The sequence below is a fragment of the Polypterus senegalus genome, chromosome 14 (genome assembly GCF_016835505.1).
Source record: "Polypterus senegalus isolate Bchr_013 chromosome 14, ASM1683550v1, whole genome shotgun sequence".
Lineage (NCBI taxonomy): Eukaryota > Metazoa > Chordata > Cladistia > Polypteriformes > Polypteridae > Polypterus > Polypterus senegalus.
This window is the reverse complement of record NC_053167.1, coordinates 117,434,463-117,459,342: the sequence shown is the minus strand read 5'-3', so window position 1 is coordinate 117,459,342 and position 24,880 is coordinate 117,434,463.

Genomic DNA, 24,880 nt, shown 5'->3' with positions numbered 1-24,880 from the left:
TCATGAACACCGTTCTTCCTTAGGTTGTGTGCAAGTAACCAAGGATTTCTTGTTAGTTAGGGATATGAAGTCTTACGTAATGTGACAGATAGGGGTCGCTGTTCAACCCTGAACCCTCAGACAACACGTTCAGACACCAGGTAAAATATCAGAAATAATTTTAATTCTTCCGATAAAGTGCACAAAGCACCTGCACAATCCACACAAATCTACTATAATAATCACAATAATAATCACACAATATACAATCCTCCATTCCACCCAGAAGCTCCATCACACTCCCACCCAAGTCGGCTCTCTCTGCTGGGATTTCCCATAGTCCTTTTGTATTCCTTGACCCGGAAGTGCTTCTGTCCCTCAGTTCATGTGATTTCCTAGCACTTCTGGGTCAGATGAAAACTAATCATTCTTGAGCCCGCAAGTACTTCATTTCTTCCGTCCCTGTGACTAGGGAGTACTCCCGGGCTATATGGAAAATACAAATTCCTGTGCCTCCCTGCAGCATCCCCTGGCGGCCCCCAGGGTATCCAGCAGGGCTGTGAAGTAAAACTCCAATGTCCATGATACCCTGCTGGAATTTGGGGCCCCTCCATGTTGCAGGGAGGACTCCATCTAACAGTGTGGGGGTATTGGCCGGGATAACCTGTCGGCCATATATCACAGTATGCATAACATAGCAATAAAGTCAATAATGCATTTGTAAAAGAGAAGGATTTATCATAAAGAACACCTCCAAACTGGAGACAACAAAGGAAATCTACAAGACCCCTATGTAAAAAGCCTGAGGGACTCCCATGGTAGCCACTCCGCCATTGAACTCATCATGCTGTTCCTGCATCTTGGAGTAAACAAAGAGGTACATAAGCATTTCAAGTCCTAATATCGACAGATTCTTTTTAACATCTTAGATTGTACTTTCTGCTTTGCAAAAAAATCAAATCGGCAGCCAAAGAACATACTTTCCTCCAAGTATTTTTGTCATGTAGGACTGAAATCTCTAGGTTATTGTCTGCCTGATTAAAGAAGGAGTAGGCGATAATAGGTTTTCATCCTCTGCAAATCCCATGATTTTGTCTTTTTTATTAGAATTTGTGCTTCAATTAAAAGTGCTTATCAAAGATAGGCAGCTATGCTAATGTGAATCTCTTAGTGAGAGCAGTGAAGATAAAAAATAGCAGCATGATCATCTTCACATGTCATTCCATGTACGATAGAAATAGATAACCAGTCTTTACTAGGCAAAGCTGAAGCTGGCCATGATACCATGCTTGTCTCTTTCTTCAAATGAGTGTTTACTTAAACGGAGGATGAAGTTCAAATGCAGAGGAAGTAGCCCATCACCTTAAATTAAATGCCGATAAATATAATCTGATAAAGCAATTGGAGAAATTGCAAAGTTTAAAAGAGGACATGACAATAAGCACAGCTGAGACCATATTGAAATTTGCAAGCACAAATTCCCTTGTTGACTCACTGAGAGTCTGACATGGAGAGAAGTGCATAGCATTCTCGAGGAAGGGAAAAGTGGACGATGAAGCTAAAACCTATACTTACTGTAATTGTCAATAATAATACTCACACTTGTGGACCTGGTGAGTATCTTAAAGGAACTGCTTTGAGAGGACACAAGAGGAAGGAAAAGGGTGTTGTGCAGTATTGTCTGTTTCTGCACTTTGAATGTAGGAAATCCCACCTGAGGAAGCTTAATGTCAATTTAAGTTCACCCCCAAACTCTGCCCCTTCTCGTCATTTTGAATAAAAGGACGCTTTAAAGAAAAGTTGGCGGGTGACAGACACAAAGGGAGATCAACTGACGTCACTAGGATGTGCTCTGCCCGAACTGCTCAGTGACGGCCTTCGAAAGACTGAAGAATTGGAGTTATTTCTTTAACTCATGTTACACGGAGCTTCCTTATGCTGCCAGATGCTGAAAGACCACCAGCAATTCACCACCATGCAAATCTTCATACTGAGATGCTTCGTAGTGTGAGTTCATGGCAATACACTTGGCCACAAGGATGGGCTTTGCATTGTTGATGGGTGGAGTGTAGTGGTGACGCTGCGTAGAAAAGACTGGTGCTGATATAGAGAGATACAAAGAAAGCATTTTACTGCCAGAGAGAGAACTCCATGAAAGTGCCTGTCAACCAAGCAGAAACAGCAGATAGAGAAATGTTCCTCGTAAGCTGTTGAAAAATAGCAACTGAGAAAACACTTCGATAAAATGTCGGCAGCAGCACCTGAGATAACTGAGACATGTCTAATAAAAGGCAGCTGCTCTCCTCCTCCTTTTCACTCAAAAACAACACACACGTAAAACACCAGGTTTACTTGCTTTTATCTCCGTTAGCAGAGCGGAAGGATATTTTTACAGTTTCTGTAAATACATAGATGTTAGAGAATCATTATCACAAGCTCAAGGTTGTTTTTGCATAAGAATCAAAAGCTGAAAAATCTAAAAACTATTCAAAACTCTACAAATCCTGTTTTTGTCTTTCAGCTTTCCCAGAATACATTGCATTGTTGTTCAGCTCAACCAAACACAAGCTAGGGGCTTTTGCCAGATATTCATCAGCTAAAACGTTTAAAGTATCCTCTACCCACTGGGAAATTTCTGCACAAAAATACACAGGTAAGAATGTCACTGTATTCTTTACAACATGATAATAACGATCACTTAAAACTATAAATTACATCTCAGTCCCTAATTCATCACTCTTCATCTGCCCATAAAAAAACATGGAGAAAAACATCTCTACTTGCTGTTGTATAATTTTAGATTTCACTTGCTAATTTTAAAGCTTAAGCCCGCACAACCTTTTTGATGAAACAAATTGTCAAAACTGAGACCATCATATAACCCTTAAAAAGGCTTGATGTAGGGGACCACAGAGAGACGGAATCTCTAATTAGAAGCCTGTTTATGAACCATTCAAGACGGCAGAGGTTTCTTCACATAGATTGACTGGGTCAGAATCTAAGCAATTCGGTAGAGCCTCAGAGTAGAGTCTCTGCTCTTCTGGATAGAGAGGTGCCAACTGAGGTAGCTGTAAAGATGCCACACAGAGCGGCTCCTTCCGGAGCACATTCCACTGGGCAGAGACCCCATGGTAGACCGCCTGGGAATAACCCAGGAAGATTGACAATCTATAGTTAGGGATAGGGAAGCCTGGATTGAGCTGTTTGGCTTGCTGCCACCACAACCCTCATCAGGAGGAGCATTAAGATACAAAATATCACACTTCCTTCCTCTCAAATGTCTTTATTCATTTTTCTGAAGCTGCTTTTTGTTGTTGAAATCTATGCTGGCAGCTTTGGCAACCAGTCCCAAACCCATTGCCGGGCATACAGACCCACAGTCACTCATACCAGGTCAATTTCAACAAACCAGTGAATGTAACATTGAGGTATTCAGATGAGAGAGATTAAATTATAGTACCTGCAGAAAGAAACTTTAAACAAGAATGTGGAAGATCACGGATGGTGACCTTGATGGGAATTGGTGAGGCAGTAGTCATAAACATTAAGCTACACTTCATTCATCCACTCATTCATTCATTAATTCAGTGACATATTTGTTCATTTTCTGAAATACTTATTCCAATACAATGCTTCTGATGCCAGAGTCTAGCCTAAAAGTATTAGGCATGAGACAGGAACCAACCCTGGACAGGACACCATACCACGGCAAGGCACACACTGGCATTCCCTCGCACAGTGCTAATTTAGAGTGCCTTAAGTGTTTTTATCTATATCTGAATGACATTCTTTCACTATGGCCAGGCCATGCTGTACACACTGGAAAGATTGTACTTAGTATAGCTGTGAAAAAAGCCCTGCTTTTCTGTTTGTCACGGAGAGATGTTCTTTTCATTCTTTTCATAATCATCCACAGTTGCCAGGCTGTTCTTGTTGCTTACTGTCTTGTTGCCATTTGAAATGTGCAGAGTAATTACTGCAGAGTCTTTCATTTTAATTTAACTCAAGTCAAGTAAAGGAAGCATTCATTAGTTAGTGGGAACCTGAACAAGAGCCTCTGTAAGTCTCTCTTTTCAGCACGCTGCAGTATAATTACATATAATGAAGGTTTATTAAAACTATGCAGAAAATAATATACCTTCAACGTACTGTAAATTAGACTTTAGTGGCGCACTGCTAAAAGAGACATTTCTTTAGAATATTCTGTTGTTGATCCAGTGTACTATCATTATTACATATTTAAGTTAAGAACTTTGTCCATGGTGACTGACATCATCAGCATACATCACAACTTTATACAGATTTGTTCATTTTTATTTTAGGTTTAGTCACAATGTGAGGCCAATTGACCAGAAACATTCTAGCATTAGGCCCTGTGCCTTGATTACTGCCCCGTGCTTCCAGTCCCAATGAGTTTAACATCCTATTGAGAGAAAAGGTTGGAGAAGCTCTGAGCAAATATCTAGCTTCATGACCTCAGCTGTAGGAGTAAACTCTGGGGTCCCATCAACTTCAAAAAGATAAAAGTGGGTTTGAAAACTCACCAAAGTGTAAGTGACTCTGACTGACTGAAATGTCATTGATCAAAATGAGTTTCAAATTGCCTCCAGCTCTGAAGTATCTTTCTTATCTTTTCATTTCAAGAGATACACCTAAGCAGCAGTGGAGGTTATAAACTGGCATGCTGTATCATAGGGCATTTTAAATCTGGAAATTTTATTTCAAGTGAAGAAGAGAAGTTAAATCAATGAAAGGATGTTAAGTGAATTTCAAATGAATGATCTGAGCTGCTGGTGTGTAATGTGAAGAGTGGAAGTGAGCCGTCTCATGGAAAAAGCAACTGACAGTGGTGGCCACTCTAGTCTTCCTCCCGTTTTAACGATAAATCCATGCACTCTGATTGTTTGTTCAGGCAGTTATAGAAATTTAAATGTCATATCTCATTCAGATTATAAACCCTATTTAACGAAGTGTATATGCTGTTTGACTGGCATGTTTAAATAGACTTGGACTTGCCCTGAACAAAAGAGATGGGACCTTTCTCTTGTTCTTAGACAGACAGAATTGTTTAGTGGCAACGGTAATTGACTGGCTTTAAACCTCAAGGTTATCACAGTTCTTACCTTGGACACACTAAAATTGATTTTTTATTAGGTCACTTAAAATGCCTGTACTCCTATATATAAACAAGGAGGGACAAAACAATTCCAGGAATTGTTAAAAAAAAAAGCTTTTATTACACAACTTACCGCAATTCACCATTTAGTCATTGTCAAAATATTCCCCTTGAGATGCAGTACACTTGTGCCAGTGCTTCTTCCATTCCTGAAAACATTTCCTGTACTCATCTTTTGTTGACGTGTCTAGAGCCTCCTGCAATTTTTCTGGAATTCTACCACAGTAGAAAATTGTCTTCCTTTCAGGCTAAATTTTAATTTTGATAACAAAAAGAAGTCATAGAGAGTAAGATCCAATGGATACGGAGGGGTGTGAAGTAACAACTACTACTCTTTGACTGACAATGCAGTGTATGTTGTGTGGTGATATATTGCTGCTACTTTGTCTTGTCTTTGCACAGTGTCTTGTCTTGTTTGTGTTTTAATTTTAATCTTAGTTTTAATTTTAACATTTTCATTTTAATTTTTAAATTTAAATTCAAATTTTAAATTAAGTTGTAATTTTTAATTTTTTTATTTGCACTTCATGTTGTTACACTGTGGACTCTGAGCTTCGCAAATTTCGTCTATCTGTATACTTGTATATGGTTGAGATGACAATAAAGTTCGCATTGACTTGGACTTGATATGGTGCAGCATGGTGTGCAGGTGATAAAGTACATTTTTATGTGTGACCCTGCTTTTCAAGTGTTTTTTTCCTGATGCTTTCCCACAGATGCCTCAGCCGTTTAGTGTAATGTTACTGATTAACAGTCTTTTCCCAGGAAAGCTCTTTATTAACAAGTTAAGCCAAAAAACACAATCATCGCTGTTTTGATGTTTGATATGATCTTATATGCTTTCTCCGGCTTGTAAAAAAATAAATTACAGAATATAGAATAAATGTGATTATAGAATTAGTGTCAGAAAAATTCACATCTCAATCAATTCAACACAATGTTGCTTGGAAGACAGAATAACAATACTGTAGGTATGTGATACCTAGTGGGATAGTTAATAACTACTCGCTTCTCCTGTGCTATTGGCTAATTCTGCTCATTTTTGGGTCCCCCTTGTGTGTATGTCTCTATATATAAAATCCAACGTCTGTCTGTCCAATTTTCACTTGAGAACTACTTAACGGATTTAGATCGAGTTTTTTTCTATAATTTGTTTGAACATTCCGGTTGATTTTGCGACTTCTCTCATCACGCTAAGTATCATACAGTAGTTTGCTTGCGGTAGCGATTTATTTGTGCAAATCTGAGAGAGACGCAGCAGACCAAGGAAAGGTGGGGGCGAAGCCCTCCTCACTCATGTGCCAGCCTCAGGGTGTACCTTATCTCTGCTTAACTAGCAAACAAGAGAACTACTTAATGGATTTAAATTTCCTATAATTTGCTTGAACATTCCAGTTGACTTTGCGACTTCTCTTATCACACTATGAATCATAGTTCGCTTGTAGGAGAGATATATTCACACTAATCCGAGACAGAGGTTGCGGGCCGAGGGAAGTGGGAAGCGTGATGTCAGTAGTGGGGAGCCGGGCAGAGCCCTCCTCACTTACATGCCAGCCTCTGTTCGAGTCGCTCTATCTCTGCATTTTGGAGCGGAAATTGCCTTAGCTAGCGATACCTGTTTGTTCATTGATTTTTAAAGTTTGTCCTGTTTCACTACTACATGGCCAGAGCCATGGTGGATGGCTAGTATATATATTAGAATTAGGAATAGATTAAATAAATTAACTTATTAATCATATCTAACATTAAAACAGTCAGTCAGTCTGTCATTTTCCAACCTGCTATATTCTAATACAGGTTCGTGGGGGTCTGCTAGAGCCAATCCCAGCCAACACAGAGTGCAAGGCAGTAACAAATCAGGACACACACACACACACATGGGACAATTTAGGATCACCAATGCACCTAACCTGCATGTCTTTGGACTGTAGGAAGAAACTGGAGCACCCGGAGAAAACCCACGCAGAACATGCAAACTCCATGCAGGGAGGACCCAGGAAGTGAACCCATGTCTCCTTTCTGCGAGCCAGCAGCGCTACCACTGCTTCACCGTGCTGCCCAACATTAAAACATGCATTAATAAAATAAATACAGAAATCATGAACTAAATATACACTGAATCACAAAATTAATGTAGAATCAACACAAAGGATTTTTTAAAAATTCAATGGCATAGTTTAAACTTGACCTTATAGGCCTTAAAGCTGAACTTTTAACAAAATCCTACCTGGGCAAGTACAAACTGAATTTAAATGCCTTCCTTACGGACAAGATGAAAAGAAGGTAAAAAATAAAACAAGGCCAATGTATTAATTCTCAAATCAGTATAACATATGAGACACAGACGTGTCAAAATAAAATGAAACAATCAAGAAGACTGTAGAGTTTGAATGCACTGCTAAACACTGACTTAATTGAAATAAGCATCTCTTAAATGGGTATGCATTAAAACTAGTGTTAAAACTCCACAAACGCCATTCTCGATCATTCATCATCATCAACGTCTTCATAATTATACTCTACACAAGTGTTTTTCAACTAGTGAGCCATGAGAGCTATCCAGGTGTGCTGTGGAAATAATAGTGTAGTGCCTCTGGGTCAGGACCTGAGAGAGACATGCTTCTCAGGTGGTTGAGACCTGCTGGAGGAGGATGGGACTACCTGGAGAAGTTGACATAAAAGCAGCTCCGTCATCACTGTTTTGCAGACACACCACTTAGAGAACACTTTAGCATCCAGAATACGTGTCCGGGGTCTATCTGGGTGCGTGATCGCTACTGGGTCTCACAGACCTGAGGGACAGTGGGCATATGAGTTGCTCTGACCCCGGGTCAGTGGAGTGAGGTAAAGAGAGGACCACCTGTATGAACAGGCAAAGGGATGAAGCAGCTGGAAAATGGTTCCAAAGTGTTGTGTCTGTTAACGCCAACCTCCAAGATGCTTTATTTCCCATCATCTCTGATAGTCTCGCCCCTTCTGACTGTTCAGCATATGTATGAGATTTCATGTTTTTGTGGTTGGTAGAATAGTGGTGTGCCTTGGGATTTTTGGGTTACAGAAAGTATGCCACCAAAGCAAAAAGGTTGGAACACATTGCTCTACAACTTTACTCCTGGCACGCTAGAAAAGTTCTCTGTGGCTGCTATCTTGTTTAAAAATTGACACCATGCATTACTTAAATAGTTATGTTGTGTTTTTTATATAAATTAGCAATGATACTGCAAACTGGAATCATGACAGGAATAATCATTACACTTCTATTTTGTAGAATTGTGTCATTATATTAGGGCACTCAGCACTGTAAGTTACCTGGCAGACTGGTGAATTAAATACAGAGGTACTAGAGACTTTTTTGGTTTTAGTGCCACTCAAAGAAAACGTATTTTGAACTTATGTGATATGACATTGATTCGATCTTCTTACAGAAACATAAAATGAAAACAAAGAGTTTAATGTTTCTACTTTTCTTTAGTATTGCTCCAGGACTACCATGAACCCCACTTTCATCCCACTCCTCTGCACTAAATTGGTATGTATAAATCAAGGAAATGAACACCAGTACCGCATGTTCATACTGACATGTGTTAAGGTGTTGTGAAATGCGTAACTTTAAATTTTTATATAAAAATGTTATTTCTCTAGATTTTTAAAGGTAGCATATAAATATTGGATGTGTATGTAATTAAGCACTTTGAGCATGGGAAAGGTGCTATATAAATAAAATGTATTATTATTAATATTATTATTCTTTAGGTTTTTGTATTATTGTTTAGTAATGTAAAAAAAAAAAAAAAAAGCAAAACAATTACAAGAAAATTATACCCTGACCAAAGCCCTGCCTGACGCATTTTTTAAATGCATTATTTTAGGATAAACCAGTTTAGAATTGGCCAAACTACTTTGTCTGTTTTATAAATACTGTATATATATTGTGGCATCAATGGCCCAGGAGGACCGGAGGAGGGCTTGTTCCTCCTCCAGACCGCGAGGGGGCGTCCGCCCTGGTTATGTTGGGGGTCTCGGGTGAAGGGCTTGGAAGAGGACGGAGCTAGAGAGAGGACGGGAGGTGGCCAACAGAGAGGCACAAAGACTGTGAGGCCTGGACATTGGGGGAACGGTGCAAGAGGCACTGGGGTTTGTGTGCACGAGTTTTGATTTTGCAAATATTGTAAATAAATAGTGTGTGGTGAACTTAAGATGTCCGTCTGTGTGTGTCCGGGTTCAAGTCCACAGTGGCGTAGTCGGCAGGATGTTGCACCTGGGAGAAGGTGGGGACCTGCGAAAAAAACAAATATTTCTGTGGACGAACCGGCGCAGCAGCGGACCCCACTGTGGGATTCTAGGGCACTGCTGCAACCCAGGGGGGCTCCCATTTAGCACTGCAGATGGGTTGGGGTAATGCCCTGTGCCTGTTCTCTCCCTTGTCCTGGCTGTCCATCTCACTTGTTTAATAGAATTTTTTTCCTTTGCACCGGGTATGACTATGTTTAACACGTAAAGTGTTTTTTACACAGATGACACACATTTATATGTTTAACAGAATCTTTCAGCCATAGCAGTTTTTCCATTTTGACCACAGGCCTGCTTTGTAATGGAATGGAGTTATATCCAACGCAGTAATAAGGTAAGGCCTCCAAAAACAATCAAGACAGGAGACTATAACCTTACATTGTCTACCTAGCAGAGACTCAGGTTCCTCTTAGGTTCCTGGTGGCTTTTTCCTGGTGCCTGCCCCAAAAATGCTGAGCTGGTAAAACAACTATATAAATTTCAAAATCTATGCTGAAATCCCCACAAGGACAAGGATAACTATCAAATTTCACCCTATTTTGAAGGGCAAACAAAGAATCTTTATCAAATAAGGATTTTTTCTCAAAAAATATCAAAATACAAAGGGAAGCTCAAAAGAGCAAACAGAGGCACAAAAGGAGGTGCCTAAAAGGCACTCCAGTGCAAACAAAGTCCCTATACACAGCCCAATCATTGGAATCTTTGAAACAAATTAGAAAATAATAAAAAGAAAAAGAAAATCCAACCATTAAAAGCAATACTTAAAAATATCCCCTCAAACAACAATGATCCCTACTCCTGAGCTGTCCTCTTCAGTTTTAAGAGCCTGAGAAAGGGCTTAGGAGTGGTGATGTCAGGGTGGCCTCGCCTCCCTTGGTTCCACTCACAAAGAACACAGGGTAAACCGTTAGTTTAGGTACTGCAAAAATATTAATTTACTCTTAAGTGAGAAGACCATAACAAAGGTTTCTTCTGGTGCTAATAACACAAATAATACATCAGTATAGTGTTTATTCATCTATGTAACATTACCTACTAAAATAACTCCACTTTGGAATTATCAGAGGTGGCTTAAATATGACATATTTCTCTTGAAGTTGCATGCTTAATTATAAAACCTGAAAATTCTTCATATTAACAAGTAATTTTACCAGCATATCAAATGGCCACATTGCAAAGAGATGAATAACCTATCTATTAATGTTTTATAAGCATAATGAAGATCAAAAAAGGCCTCTGTTGAGGTCTTGTTACATAAGAGTGAATGAGTAATAGATGTTGCAAGAGAACAGGCAGACCACGATAAAAAGTTGGGGCACCAACCTGGTGACCCCATATAAATGAAGTGCAATAATAATAAGAGAAACACCCAATAACTGCAATATCATCTTTCCAGATGCAAATTCCTAATTGAACTGTCTTAAAATAGCGAATCTTCTGGTCTTTTGTCCTTACAGCAGCAAGAGGTGGGTCCAGGGGATGAACACCAGAAGTGATGTCAGAGATGTTACAGCTGTGAATCTTCTGGTCTGCAGAGGGAGGAGGAGAAAAGGCATTAGGACACAGCACCAACCCCTGGAGCGGTGGGGAATTACAATCACCAGAGCCCTCAAGCTGTTCCTTACGCATATGTGTGTAACAATGCATTTTCACAATACCTAAAGTAAAGTGTTATCTATATTAATAAAAGGCAAAGCCCTCACTCACTCACTCACTCACTCACTCACTCACTCACTCACTCACTCACTCACTCACTCACTCATCACTAATTCTCCAAGTTCCTGTGTAGGTAGAAGGCTGAAATTTGGCAGGCTCATTCCTTACAGCTTACTTACAAAAGTTAAGCACGTTTCATTTCGAAATTCTGCGCGTAACGGTCACAAAGGTCGACAACGTCTGCCATTATGAACTTTTGTATTTATGGCCCCATCTTCACGAAATTTGGTAGGCGGCTTCCCTGTGCTAACCGAAACCAATGTACGTACTTAATTCGGTGGTATGATGCCACTGTCGGCCGCCATATTGAACTTTTCAATGGTCTTTGTTACTTATTGGCCCATCTTCAAGAAATTTGCTACGCGGGTTCCCAACGCTAACTGAAACCTACTTATGTACATATATATGTCCAAAGCTTGCAGTTCGGTCACCGTGTGAGGTGGCGTTGGGTCCCCCATCCCAACGCCTCCCATGTTGTTGGCTGCCTGCCTATATAAGGCCGTCCGTCGCTCCGGTCTCTACATTCCCTTCCTTGCTTCGCCACAGGATTCACATCTCCCTGCTGATAACTACAGCCTTTTTATTTAATCCGCGGCTTCTCCGCTGTTTTATTGTTCGTTTATTACGATTATAGTTATTGTTTAGGTATTTTAGACTTACTTTACATTGTTCAGGTACCCATTTCCTTTATCATTCCAACCGTACCCCCATTAACATGTCTATCAAGGTGATCACAATTGATCAAAGAACTGATGATGGTACAGGAGATAATTATACTACACAGAAGCACAATAAGAGTTAAATGCTTAAGCCCTTCACCTATAGTTCTGCATGTGAGTTAATGGCTGCCGCTGAATTGCTGGGTCATCGCTTTCAAGTGTACCGAAATGGCCAAATATTTTACACCTTTCGACAACTGCCAGTGCCTCTTAAACACCTTAGACTCACAGGTGACGATTTCAGTAGTGGACACTTTGATGTTTATGAATGTTTAAACTCTCAAAAGCTGGATGTGAAGTTATTGATGAAACCGGTTGTATGCTTACAACGCTTGACAGATGCCGAATGTCACTTCAACACAAGTCCTACAAATACTGTCGTAATTGAAACAAACCATGAAACTCAAACCGATTATGACAGCAGCAATCCAAGCTGTAAGATTTGAAACAAGATTACTTTTCACATGGCCAACTGTAAGTTGCATGCTCAAGACTAAGCTCAGCGCACAGCTTGGTCATATTACAACCGGAGGGCCGAACTCAAAATGTAGTATACAAAGAGATCCTCAACAAATAATTATTTGTATATTTTCCCTCAGTTTAAAAAGCTTTAATTTTCTTAATAAAAATTTTAAAGCAGTACTTTGCCGCTGCAAAGCGCGGGTATTTTGCTAGTCAAACATAAAATGTAACTAAAGTTAAGGAGACAGTACGCTATTACAAAATGATTTTACATGAAATATTAATTATTAAAAATTAACAAAAAACACAAATAAAATATAAATTATATATAAATTCTGATACTTCTGACATAAGACACACTGTGTGTCAAATCAGGTTAACAAGCGCACCCTTACTCTATGTTGTTTAAATTACAACAACCCGTACTTTGAGGTCCGCCTTCTTGAGGCATTTGATTGGTTTAGAAATTTCAAACTGAGTGAACTGCTTAATTATTCCCACCCACTTTAATTCTAAATTCATTTATGGTTGTCTCCAAATTATGCTTTAAATGTCTGACTGTGGGAGACTGGAAACAGCCTAGAAGATAAGTATTCAATTCGATTGTTTTCATACATTCTTGACAACTAGGCACAGACAAGTTAATTAACCTGCTCAGGGTTAAGCGGTAATCACTGGAGATGAAAACCGACCGCCTCGTGAGTTAAAGTACATGTATAAGCTGTAGCCACAACATCATACTGCCCTCATTGTTTACTTCTCAGCATAGGTTAGTGATCCTGTCTTGAATAAGGTCCCGAAGTGCATTTAAAACCACACAGTCAATGAGTGCAAATATAATGAATCACACACAGTGGACCTGGAGAACAATGTCAGGGTGCTGTCCTTGGAAGAAAACAGATGCAGCTAGGAGACTTCTAACATGCTCAAATAAACAAATTGTACAAAAAGCATTTCAAGAACAGAAAGGTGTGCATAAGTGGATAATAATCTTCACTTTGGCTGACCTGCCATTACAATTAATGAGCATATCATCACTTGGGTCCAGGAAGAGATCAGGCTGTTTGCAGACTGATGACATATCGGCTACTTAACATTTTTAGAATCCATCCTGAGACATTCATTTTTATTATTGTTACATAAATATTAAAAGCAGATGTTCTGAGGGAGGCTCAAGTCCCTTATATCTGTGGAGTGTTCACAATTCCCTCATGTCTGCATGAGTTATTCCTCCATGTACTCTACTTTTCCTCTCACATGCCCACAGGTGACTACGTTTTGTTAATTGGCAAATCTAAGAGTTGGCATGTGTGTGCCCAACAATGGAAAGCCACCCTGTTTCTTACTTTTTTACTCAAATGCCTCTTTAGTAATTATTTATTGTTAATTGTTCATGTACTTGTGATCACTCTTTCTTACTTAGTCCCCATAAAGCCACACTTACATTTTCACACATTCTGTCACCACAGTAGAAGTAAGACAAAGTGCATCCCAGGACTTATGGACATGCCCTACTCTGACAGACTCAGAGAATTAAACCTTCTTAGTCTCAAGCAAAAGAGACTGCGTGGGGAGCTAATCCAGGTATTTAAAATTCTCAAAGTTATTGATAAAATAGATTCAGCAACATTTTTTCAGCTTAAGGGTGAATCTCATACTCAATGACATCAGTAGAAATTAAAGGGAAGTGCATTTAAAACTGAAGCCAGGAAGCACTACTTTACGGAACGAGTTGTGGGATTCTGAACGAAACTACTGAGCCATGTTTTTGAATCAAAGACCTTGACAACCTTCAAGAAGAATCTGGATGCCATATTGGGACAGCTTAGCTATTAGCTAAACAAACAGGTTGGACGGATTGAATGTTCTCCTCTCATTTGTCACATTTCTTATGCTCTTATATTTACAGGAGCTGTGAGGCAGCAGCACTAACCACAGCACCACCATATTCCTACAGCATTGAGCAGTAGTTCCAAACTGCCACAAATTGAAGAAGTAAATCACCTTTGCAGACAGGCAGTTGGCTCACAAGTCTTCCTTAGGGAAAACTACTAAACATTTCACTTAAGACAATCTGCATTTTTTCATTTTACGCAAGAAATGAAAGTATAAAATAGCAGCAGGTGAGCAAATGTTGAAATTCATTTTTGGGACCACTGTGCTAAAGCTAATGAGAGCAGTTTTGAAACTCTCATTATTACATATGATTTCTGGGTACAACTCACTTAGCCGCGGCTCCCCGGGTCTGTGCCGCTCTCTCTCAGTATCCAAACATCCTCAGAGATGCTCTTCAACAATTAGACTGAGAGCAATCAGCGCACTTTAGAAAAAAAGAGAGGATCATCCTCTTAGAGTCAATTACAGCTGCATCAGAATTAATTATTTTAAAGGGCTTTGCGGTAATAATATGTCGACCATTTAATTTCACACTACCATTTTCCAAAAAGAATCAATAATTGCATTATGGAAAGGAAAAGTTTTAATCTGCATTAAGGAAACTATACACGACTGTCCATTTAGTTTTAAGCTTGACTTGAATGCCCAATGCTATAATTGTCTTTAAGCACTACTGCGGTTATTACAACGAGGGTTATTTAGTTTAATTAGAAACTAAATTACTACAATAATAATTAGCTTTTTTTTGTAGTTACTCTGGAACCACTGCCCTTTATTCAGGAAAAAAACTGCTGATCTAAAATGTTAATGCACAAAGAATTATTTAGGCTTTGAAATGTTTGTAAAGGCAGCACGGTGGCACAGTTTTTTTTATAGCACTGCTGCCTCACTAATCCATTGTTCTGGGTTTGAATCTCGAGTCTGTCTCTGCAAGACCCTCTCCCATATCCCCAAACACAAGCAGGTTTGGTTAACTGGCTCCAGTGTGCAGTCGTCCATTGCAATCTATGGGGGATTGGGTCCATGGATACCAAATTCTGGGGACGCTCAAGTCCCTTATTTAAAATGCTATAGTATTTGCATCTAATTTATGTACATCGTTGAGTGTACTTCAAATCACCTCTAGATTACTTATAATATCACTAGCAGCACTAACACCTCCATGAATTTCAGCTTCTTTCTGCTTTGTTGTGTGAAGGCTCGATTTGTACTTGCTGAACTTACGGCCCACTTTGTAAGTGACATCCCACATTTCAAAAGATTTAAGATTTTTATTTTCTCATGGAGAGATACCACTTTACACTCCCTCTTAGCCTTTGAGCTCCCTCCTGCACTGTATACATCGTCCATTGCTACTACAGATTGGATGATTTAGTGAGGTCCTCAGCACAGCCAAGAAGACAATCAAATTTAACTAATAAGGAAATTAATTAAGTTAATATCGTAACAAGGTTTAGGTAGGCATCCTGCAAGGTGTGCGACACATCACTTCATTTAAGTTTAGCTTTTTGGAACTTTTTTTTTTTTAAATATTTTGGTTGAATCCACAGATGCAGAACCTATAGATGTTGTGGACCAACTGTAATGTATCTAAATGGGCACTGCAATGGACTGGCACCCTGTTTCCTGCCTTGTGCCCAGCACTACTGTGATAGGCTACAGCCTCCATTTCCTCTCTGTATTACTTGTCGACCCAACTTAGAAAAGTATTCAATCCCCTTGAAAGTCACCATCATTTTTTGCATGACAAATGACATATGTATCTATTCCGTATTTCTAATGTGAACTCTCGTGCTGTAACAAATACATTTCCAAAGTCAAAATATAATCATTTTCTGGAAATACTTAACTGAAGAAGAAAAAGTCAAAGGTTAGTGTTTGCATCAGAATTTAAACCTCTGTGTTTCGTAAGCTCCAGGTTTACACAAATGTCAAATTAATGACAAACAACACAAAGGTGACAGTCATTTGACCATAATTAAACATAATTAGGTACTCCTTGTGAGTCCTTTATATCTCTCTGATATAAGAAGAAGCACCCTTTGTAAAGGTCATAGTCTTTATTGGACAATCACTGCCGAGTTGACAAAGACAAAGGAGCATTCTGCTGATGTGAGAAACAACATCATTGAAATAATACACAAGGCAAGAAATGGCTACAAGAAAATATTGAAGAGTTTGAATGTCCTGTTGGATCCATCATCAGATGGCCTAGAACAGGCCAGCTTTCAAAACTAAACATCAAAGCAAGACATCGACTTGTGAGGGAGGCTACAAAAAATGTAACCGTCAACTCTTAAAAGTCTGCAAAGCTCTTTGGCTGAAACTCGAGTCAAGGTGCATGGGTCCACAATTTCAAGAGTTCTCCATAAACCAGGCGTCTACGGGAGGGTAGCAAGAAAGATGCCATTCCTTAAGAAGGTCCACATAAAAGCACGCATGACTTTTGCTGCAAAGCTTGAGAAAGACTCAGTACCCAAGAACAACCTTTATATCCAAAAAGCCTGTTATGTCTCTCGATACTCCAATGTTGACCCCAGCCAGTATATCGCACCACTGAAAACTCCAAGGGGGACCCTCATTACACTCTTTAATCAGAACACCCACTGTTACTGGGTCACGAAGCTCACACTTACATAGGGTGTGTGCACTTAGGTGTATCCACTTCTGTCACTGAGTGGATCCCAGCTTTTGACCCAGCATTTGATTTTCAAATGCATATGGGACCCCCCAATACAATCAAAAACAGTGATACTTGCTCATTCTTTCATCCCTTACCTTAAAGGGTACATTAGACATGTATAATGAAAAATTGTAAAAATCCTTGTGAGTTAGTTAATAAAGTTGTCCAGAATAAGACCACCTCTTGATTTGCTATGTGACAGATTGGGGTTGTATCGCCTCCTTGAACCCCTGTCCACGACTCCAGACACCAGGTAGAAGTCCAAACGATGACTTTATTAAATCGCCACAGTGCACAAAGCACCCTCTCCTCCACTATACTCATAAATCAACAATAATACAAACAATAAATCAATCTTCCAACTCCCAGATGCGCTGCCCCCCTTCCACCCAGCTCAGCTCAACGCTCTGGTGTTTTGTAGTCCTTTTTATAGTCCTTGACCCAGAAGTGTTTAACCCTCTCTGTCCATATTACCTGGAACAAATCCGGGTCAGATAAAAATCCTTTTCTTCACCTAGGAAGCACATCGTTCCTTTTGTCCACGTGGCAAATAACCATTGTTCCTCCCTGCAGCGTCTCCTAGTGGTCCCCATGGCATCCATCAGGGCTGTATATAAAAACTGCAATGTCCATGATGCCCTGCTGGTCTTTGGGGAACCTCCATACTGCAGGGAGGGCTCTACCTGGCGGCTTGGGGGTATTGACCGGGATAAACAGCCGGCCATACACCACAGCTAACATACTGAACAACTTCAATTACACTCGTGAAGCATCTTGAACAGGAATTGGGGCTTTATGGGGTTAATTCGCACACCTATCCTGTCAGGATGACACCTCTGTCTAGTAATTAAAACACAGAGATGTTTTAAGAGCATCACTGAATATTTCATAATGGCAATTTTAAGTTCACTCTGGATGGTAACTAGTGTCAAATAATTTAACAGTTTAATCATTTAATCACATTAAGTGTCTTCACTTGGATAATGGAAGCAGTCATTAATAATTGTGTTATTCACTTGCTTGTTTAGCAGCTTCAGTTTATGGGCTTGCTTAAACGTTCCGATCTATTGCAATTATAATCAAGTAAGTGTTGTTCTTCTTGGTATTGAAAAAGGTAAATGATATTCTTTTATGAAGAAGAATAACAGGATTTGTGTTAGTTTTGTACAGATTTTGTAAATGCTATAACCTGGCTAAATATACATGTTTGTGCCCTTACGACTTAATTACTGCTTAAGTAATCGCCACCTCAAGATATTCATGTCCATTTTTTTGTGGACATTGGAGAATCTCCTGGATTCATCAAGAGCAAGAACAAGAAGGAAATCTGCAAAAAGGTCCATGCAAAACAACGGGCAAAACATGGGAAAGTGTAATGGAAGCTAAGTTAAGAAGGAAGGTGATGATTAGTGAGCAGCTGTATGATTTCATGCCAAGAAAGAGCACCACAGATGCGATGTTTGCTCTGAGGGTGTTAATGGGGAAGTATAGAGAAGGCTAGAAGGAGTTGCATTGCGTCTTTGTGGACCTGGAGAAAGCATATGACAGGGGGCCTCGAGAGGAGCTGTGGTATTGTATGAGGAAGTCGGGAGTGGCAGAGAAGTATGAAAGAGTTGTACAGGATATGTACGAAGGGAGTGTGACTGTGGTGTGGTCTGCGGTAGGAGTGACGGATGCATTGAACATGGCATTGGGATTATATCAGGGATCAGCTCTGAGCCCTTTCTTATTTGCAATGATAATGGACAGATTGACAGATATACAGGAGTCCCTGTTGACTATGATGTTTGCGGATGACATTGTGATCTGTAGTGAGAGTCAGGAGCAGGTCAAGGAGACCCTGGAGAGGTGGAGATATGCTCTAGAGAGGAGAGGAATGAAGATCAATAGGAACAAAACAGAATACATGTGTGTAAATGAGAGGGAGGTCAGTGGAATGGTGAGGATGCAGGGTGTAGTGTTGGCGAAGGTGGATGAGTTTAAATACTTGGGATCAACAGTACAGAGTAATGTGGATTGTGAATGAAAGGTGAAGAAGAGAGTGCAGGCATGGTAGAATGGGTGGAGAAGAGTGTCAGGAGTGATTTGTGACAGACAAGTATCAGCAATAGTGAAAGGGAAAGGTCTGCAGGATGGCAGTGAGACCAGCTTTGCTATATGGGCTGGAGACGGTGGCACTGACCAAAAAACAGGAGACAGGGCTGGATGTGGCAGATTTAAAGATGATAAGTTTTGCATTGGGTGTGGGATGGACAGGATTAGAAATGAGTACATTAGAGGGTCAGCTCAGGTTGGACAGTTGGGAGACAAAGTCAGAGAGGCAGGATTGTGCTGGTTTGGACATATGCAGAGGCGAGATGCTAGGTATATTAAGAAAAAGATGGTAAGGATGGACCTGCCAGGCGATAGGAAGGCCTCAGAGAATTTATATGGATGTGGTGAGAGAGGACATGCAGGTGTTGGGTGTAACAGAGGAAAAGAAGATATGGAAACAGATGATGGCAACTTTATACTCATATAGAGGGTCCGTAGAGATAACCACTGCAGGCATAATACAACAATGAAGGACAGGCATCTTACAGCCCAAGTGAGTGTTGGCAATGGTATTAAAATTAGTCACACAGTGCTAATGGTACCATGCCACAATATAAAGGATGGTACTCAAGGGTTAATAATTCCTGGGATATTAAAATGAATGGAGGAGTACTACAAGTAAATAGGTGGCTTTCTGTAATAAGAAATACATTAGAAAAGTACCATTATGGAAATAACATACTAAACAACAGCCAGTAGGGGTTTATGAGAGGAAGATCTTGCTAAACCAATATTTTAGATTTTTTGAGCATGCTGCTATAGTAGCTGTCAAAAACAAAGCTTACAACCTAATCTACTTATACCTTCAAAAAACTTTTGATATGGTCCCACACCAAAGATTAATTCTGAAACTAGAAGCTTGAGGCAGGGGTAACCTACAAGGGTTGATTGGAAATTAACAAGACTGCTCGGTTTCTATGCCTGTGAGGTAGACATGGGAATGCTGTGCTGGTGTGTGTGAACTGCATACATCGATGTGTGCATGAACCTGCATTCTTCAGCAATCTGTCACAGCGAGTGGAAGCATCTTGTACATATCATCATAGCAGATGAAGAAGACGTTCCTGTGAGAGTATTGCAGAGGTCCTTGATTCAATTTTGCATTAAGCATGAGAAGAGCGGCAATGAAACTCTTGAAATGTTACAGCTAACATATGGTCATATTTCTGAGGTGAAAGCACTTTAAGGTAGGAAACACATGAATGAATGACTAAGTTTGTTCAGTGAAGCCATCCACTGCGGTTACGGATGTTAACATTACAAAGGCTATACACGAACTGTGAATGTGAAGGACGCTACTTTGAAGAAGAAAAATGTTTCCAGCCTGTTGAGTCATCCAAATGTGATTATTAAAAAATGCTCGAATTACTTTTAATTAGCCCTTTTACAAAACAAACTGGATTTCAACTTGGCTAACCAGCAGGAGACAAAGAATATTGACAAGAGAAGAATGCTCCACATGGAGGAATGGAGCCCATCTAGGGTTTGTCCTTGGACAATTGTTTTTTATCATTTATATTAATGATCTTGATTCAAATATACTTTGTGTACTTGTGAAATTTGCAGATGACACTAAAATTGGAGATATGGCTGATACCTTCAATACAGTTAAAACAATTCCAGAAGACCTGGACAAGCTTGAGAATTGGACGAACGCAATTCGTCCAATTCATTGTAGAAAATTGCAAAGTGCTACAAGTGGGGAAAAGGAACATCAATTATACATATAAGATGGGATACATTGTCCTTTTGGGAGACACTGTCCTAAAGGAGGCAACTTCTTAAAAGGATTTAGAGATTTACATCGACACAACATTTTCAACATCTAAGCAATGGGTAGAAGCCATTAAAAAGGTAAATAAAATATTAGGTTATAGTATAAAAACTGTTCAATATAAATTGAGAGACAGTATGCTTAGACTATGTAATTCGTAGTGAAACCATATATGGAGTATTGTGCGCAATTCTCGTCATGACACTACAAAAAAAGACAGAGCAGCACTTGAAGCCATGCAGAGGAACGCACTTAAGAACATTTCCCATCTCGTCACACCCGACACTTCACAGGGAACATTATTGCTTCAGATCAATCAACACTTCATGGATGCTCCCCCCATCCCCCACTATCTCAATGAGCACTTTACGTTGTCGAGAGGGAAGTGGTGCATTGTATGGCCCAATGGTGTCACGCACCAAGCAGGCTCGAATAAGACGAGGGAATTTTGGAGTTAACCGTTATTTGCTTTGGAACCATTTTGGTACCAGTACTGTGATTTGAAAGCTGGTATCAATACTGAATTAAAAAGTGTTTCCCCGCCCAGAGTCGTGACCATTGACAGGTGCCTGGTGACCCACATAGTCATGATCAATAAGAAAAAAAAAAAAACAAGTGTGGAGCTGTGTTTTGGTTAGAGACATTGCTATTCAGGTGACAGATAATGGTGGACCTTGGCAGTGAAAGTCTCAACAATGTTTCTGTCTACATCCCCAGTAAAATGATAGATTTATAGTTAACTGGTGCTGGCCTGAGGGGATGAATTTGATTTGACTGGGTTGACCAACAATTTGGGAACTGTCAGTGAAGATGTTCTTTCAGAGGATTTCTCCTGGGTGACTAGTTCACTCCTTAATTGCAATGATGTGTTATGTTAATCGGCAGCTATAAATTCATATATTTGTGTACAGTAAATGCATGGCATGGGGGTAACCTGTGCAAGGGAAAAGGAAAATGTGTTTGAAACTGCCTGCCTGTTAAATTAGGACATTCTGACTTCACTTGTACTAGCTGTAAAACACACACAATTAGGAAGCAGCCATCAAGTCCAAATGTGAGTGTTAATTTGTGAGATAGAGGGTTGGTTATGCGTGCTGATGTCTTTTTCTCTGTGCTGACAGAAATTAAGAAGAAAAATAAGAATGCACCTACCTTACATCCGGGTTCACAAAATGGCTGCAACAACACAACACGCAACTTCCGTGACATCACTTCCGGTCCCTGCACAGTGACATCACTTCTGGCACTGCCATAACGATGTCACTTCCGGCCGGCTCTGATGACTTCATTTCCACCATGTCATTTCTTTCCACCATTTTCTCTATATAAACACCTTAAACAGAATGTACGATGTCTTCTGTGATCTATTTTGATTCATTCTACTACATTTTTTTCATCTTTGTTCATCGGACAATATACGGGGTCATTTCCCAACTCTTTTTTTGAGTTTTCTGGTGAGTTATTTTATCATACAGCATATTTTAAATTATGAAAATGAGGTTATATATGTAACATTTAACAATGTGTTTTGTTTTATGATAACATTTTCATGTAAGAAGTCTAATTTGTTTTTACCAGGCATTCCTATTAATCTTAATGTTGAACTATTTTGGAACTTTACATAATATTGAACTCAGAGGTGTGTTTCTGGATTTAGCTTATTGATTTGTTTGAAACACTTCATAGTTATCAGGATTTCTGGATTTAGCTTACTGGTTTGTTAGTTAGTTATTATAGTTATTATGTGTAAAGGAGCCTAGCTGATTAAAGGAAGTTTTCTATTAGATTTCTTCAGTCTGCTATGCTGCATCCACACGAGCATGTGGGACTCGAATTGAAGGTGTAAATAAAAGGCATCCATGTTTGGAGATCATTTATAATGATCACTCAAGTTGATTCTTTATTTAGTATTTTCCAAAACACCTTTGAATGTTAGGCTGTTTTGTCCCGAATGCTATAACATTTAGAAAGAGGATGGTATTATTACAGTGTCCAACAAAATTTCCAAGAGCAAAGGATACAAAAGAGATCCTTTATCTTTATTACAGTGTCACAAAGAACACACTATTAAGTTGAATAGCATCATAGAACCCATAATGTTCAAACAAAGCATTTCACCCATTTGCACCCAAATATAATACAGCACACAGGTGGCCTCTAAAGATCTTTGGTTTTGTCACCCAGGAATGCTGGGACTGACACCGTGAAGAGTTGATGAATGGTTGTTAAGCTAGATTCAACTTTGGAAACATATATTCCAGCAAAGATAATTACACACAAAAAGTTGCTGAGCTTCTTTTTTTTTTTAAATAAATCCATCCTTTCATCCATGGTTGAAGTCATTTATCATAGGCCTAAGGCAAATTTGCTCTGTAGTCAGAAGACAGCATTTCAATCTGAATACGTTTGACTATTGATGGTTCTCAGACTTCTCAGAGGAAATCTACATGATCAACATCAAGGCATGCAAATTCATCCCAGAAGACATTCTAGCCGCAATTCAAATTTAGTAATGCAATGAAATGATGCTGTCTATTGCACTATTCATCCAATAAATGCTGATTTCCATAAATCCATTTACATAGTACACAATTATTTAACATTTGAAAATCCTTACATTATTTAGTGAAAGGCTGGAATTGGCTGTCAAAGATCACAGTTACATTGCCAATGAAAAGTATTCACCCCGCTGGACTTCTCACATTTTATTATGATATAGAATTGAATTACAGTGGATTTTACTTGGTGTTTTTGACACAGATCAACAGAAGAACATGCTTCAATGCTAAAGTGAAATCAGATCTCTGCAAAGTGGTCTATTTACAATTAATTACAAATATAAAACACAAAATAATTTATGGCAACCCCTTCAGATTAGCATTCAGAATTTGCACCTTTGGCAGCCATAACAGTCTGTGTGCACAAATCTCTCTCCATATATTTTGCACATCTGAACACTGAGTTTTATCCCCATTTTTCTCTGCAAAGATTCTGAAGCTCTGTCAAGTGACATGGGGATCAGGAGCAAACCACCCATTCTCATTTGGTTGAGATTTGTGCTCTGACATTGCCACTCCAGGACATTAACATTGTTGTTTTTCAGCCATTCCTGTGTAGCTTTGGCTTAATATTTGGGGCTGTTGTCTTGCTGGAAAATGATCCTTCTCCCAAGGTGCTGGTTTCTTGCAGACTGCATCGCATTTTCCCTTCATGTTGCTGCTGCTTTCATTTCATCCTCAAAAGCCTTCCAGGGCCTACAGCATCCCCACAGCATGTTGCTACATCTTTCATGCTTCGAAGTGGGGATGGCGTGTTTTTGATTATGTTCAGTTATACATAGCATACTTAGTTTGATGAAGAAAAGGCGCAATTTTGGACTCATCAGATCGTAGAACTTTCTTACAGCTGAATAAAGACTCTACCATGTGCCTTCTGGCAAACACTCTGTCGTGTAAGTTTTTAACAGTGGTGATGTCTTCCATAAAGCTACCATTGGTAAAGCAACCTGGCAATGGTTGGTGTCTGTATCTTGTAACTCCTTCAGTGTTATCATAGGTCTCCTGATGGCTTCTGTAAGCATTTTTTTAGTTTATTAAATAAGACTCATAATATTTAATTTGTGTGTGTTGTTTTTAGATAAGACCAAGAGTTTAGGAAAAAGAGGTTTAGGGAAAGTAAATGCAGGCAAAGGACGGAAGACTCTGACAAGCAGGCAATTGGCTCAATGATGACATCATACTGTCAGAGACAGCTGGGGATTAGCAGACACAGAGGCTGAACTGTGAATGAAGACAAGTATTTGGAGGGCAAATGAAAAAGTTAAAAATTTTAGAAGACCTTGTAGGCCAAGTTTGGCACTAATTTAAAATAGGGTTCGGTTAGGTATGTGTTTCTTTTAAACCAGCAGCTAAGCAAACTGATGGGGATAAAGAATGTACAGTATTTTAACACAGCGTTGAATTCCGGGATGCACATGAACATGCTAATGCAGAGAATTGTGGGAAAAATGCAAATGTAAACCAAACATTAGGAAGAAGCATGGTTAAGCTCAGGTAAACTAACCAGCGTGTATATGCTCTTTAGAAGATGTG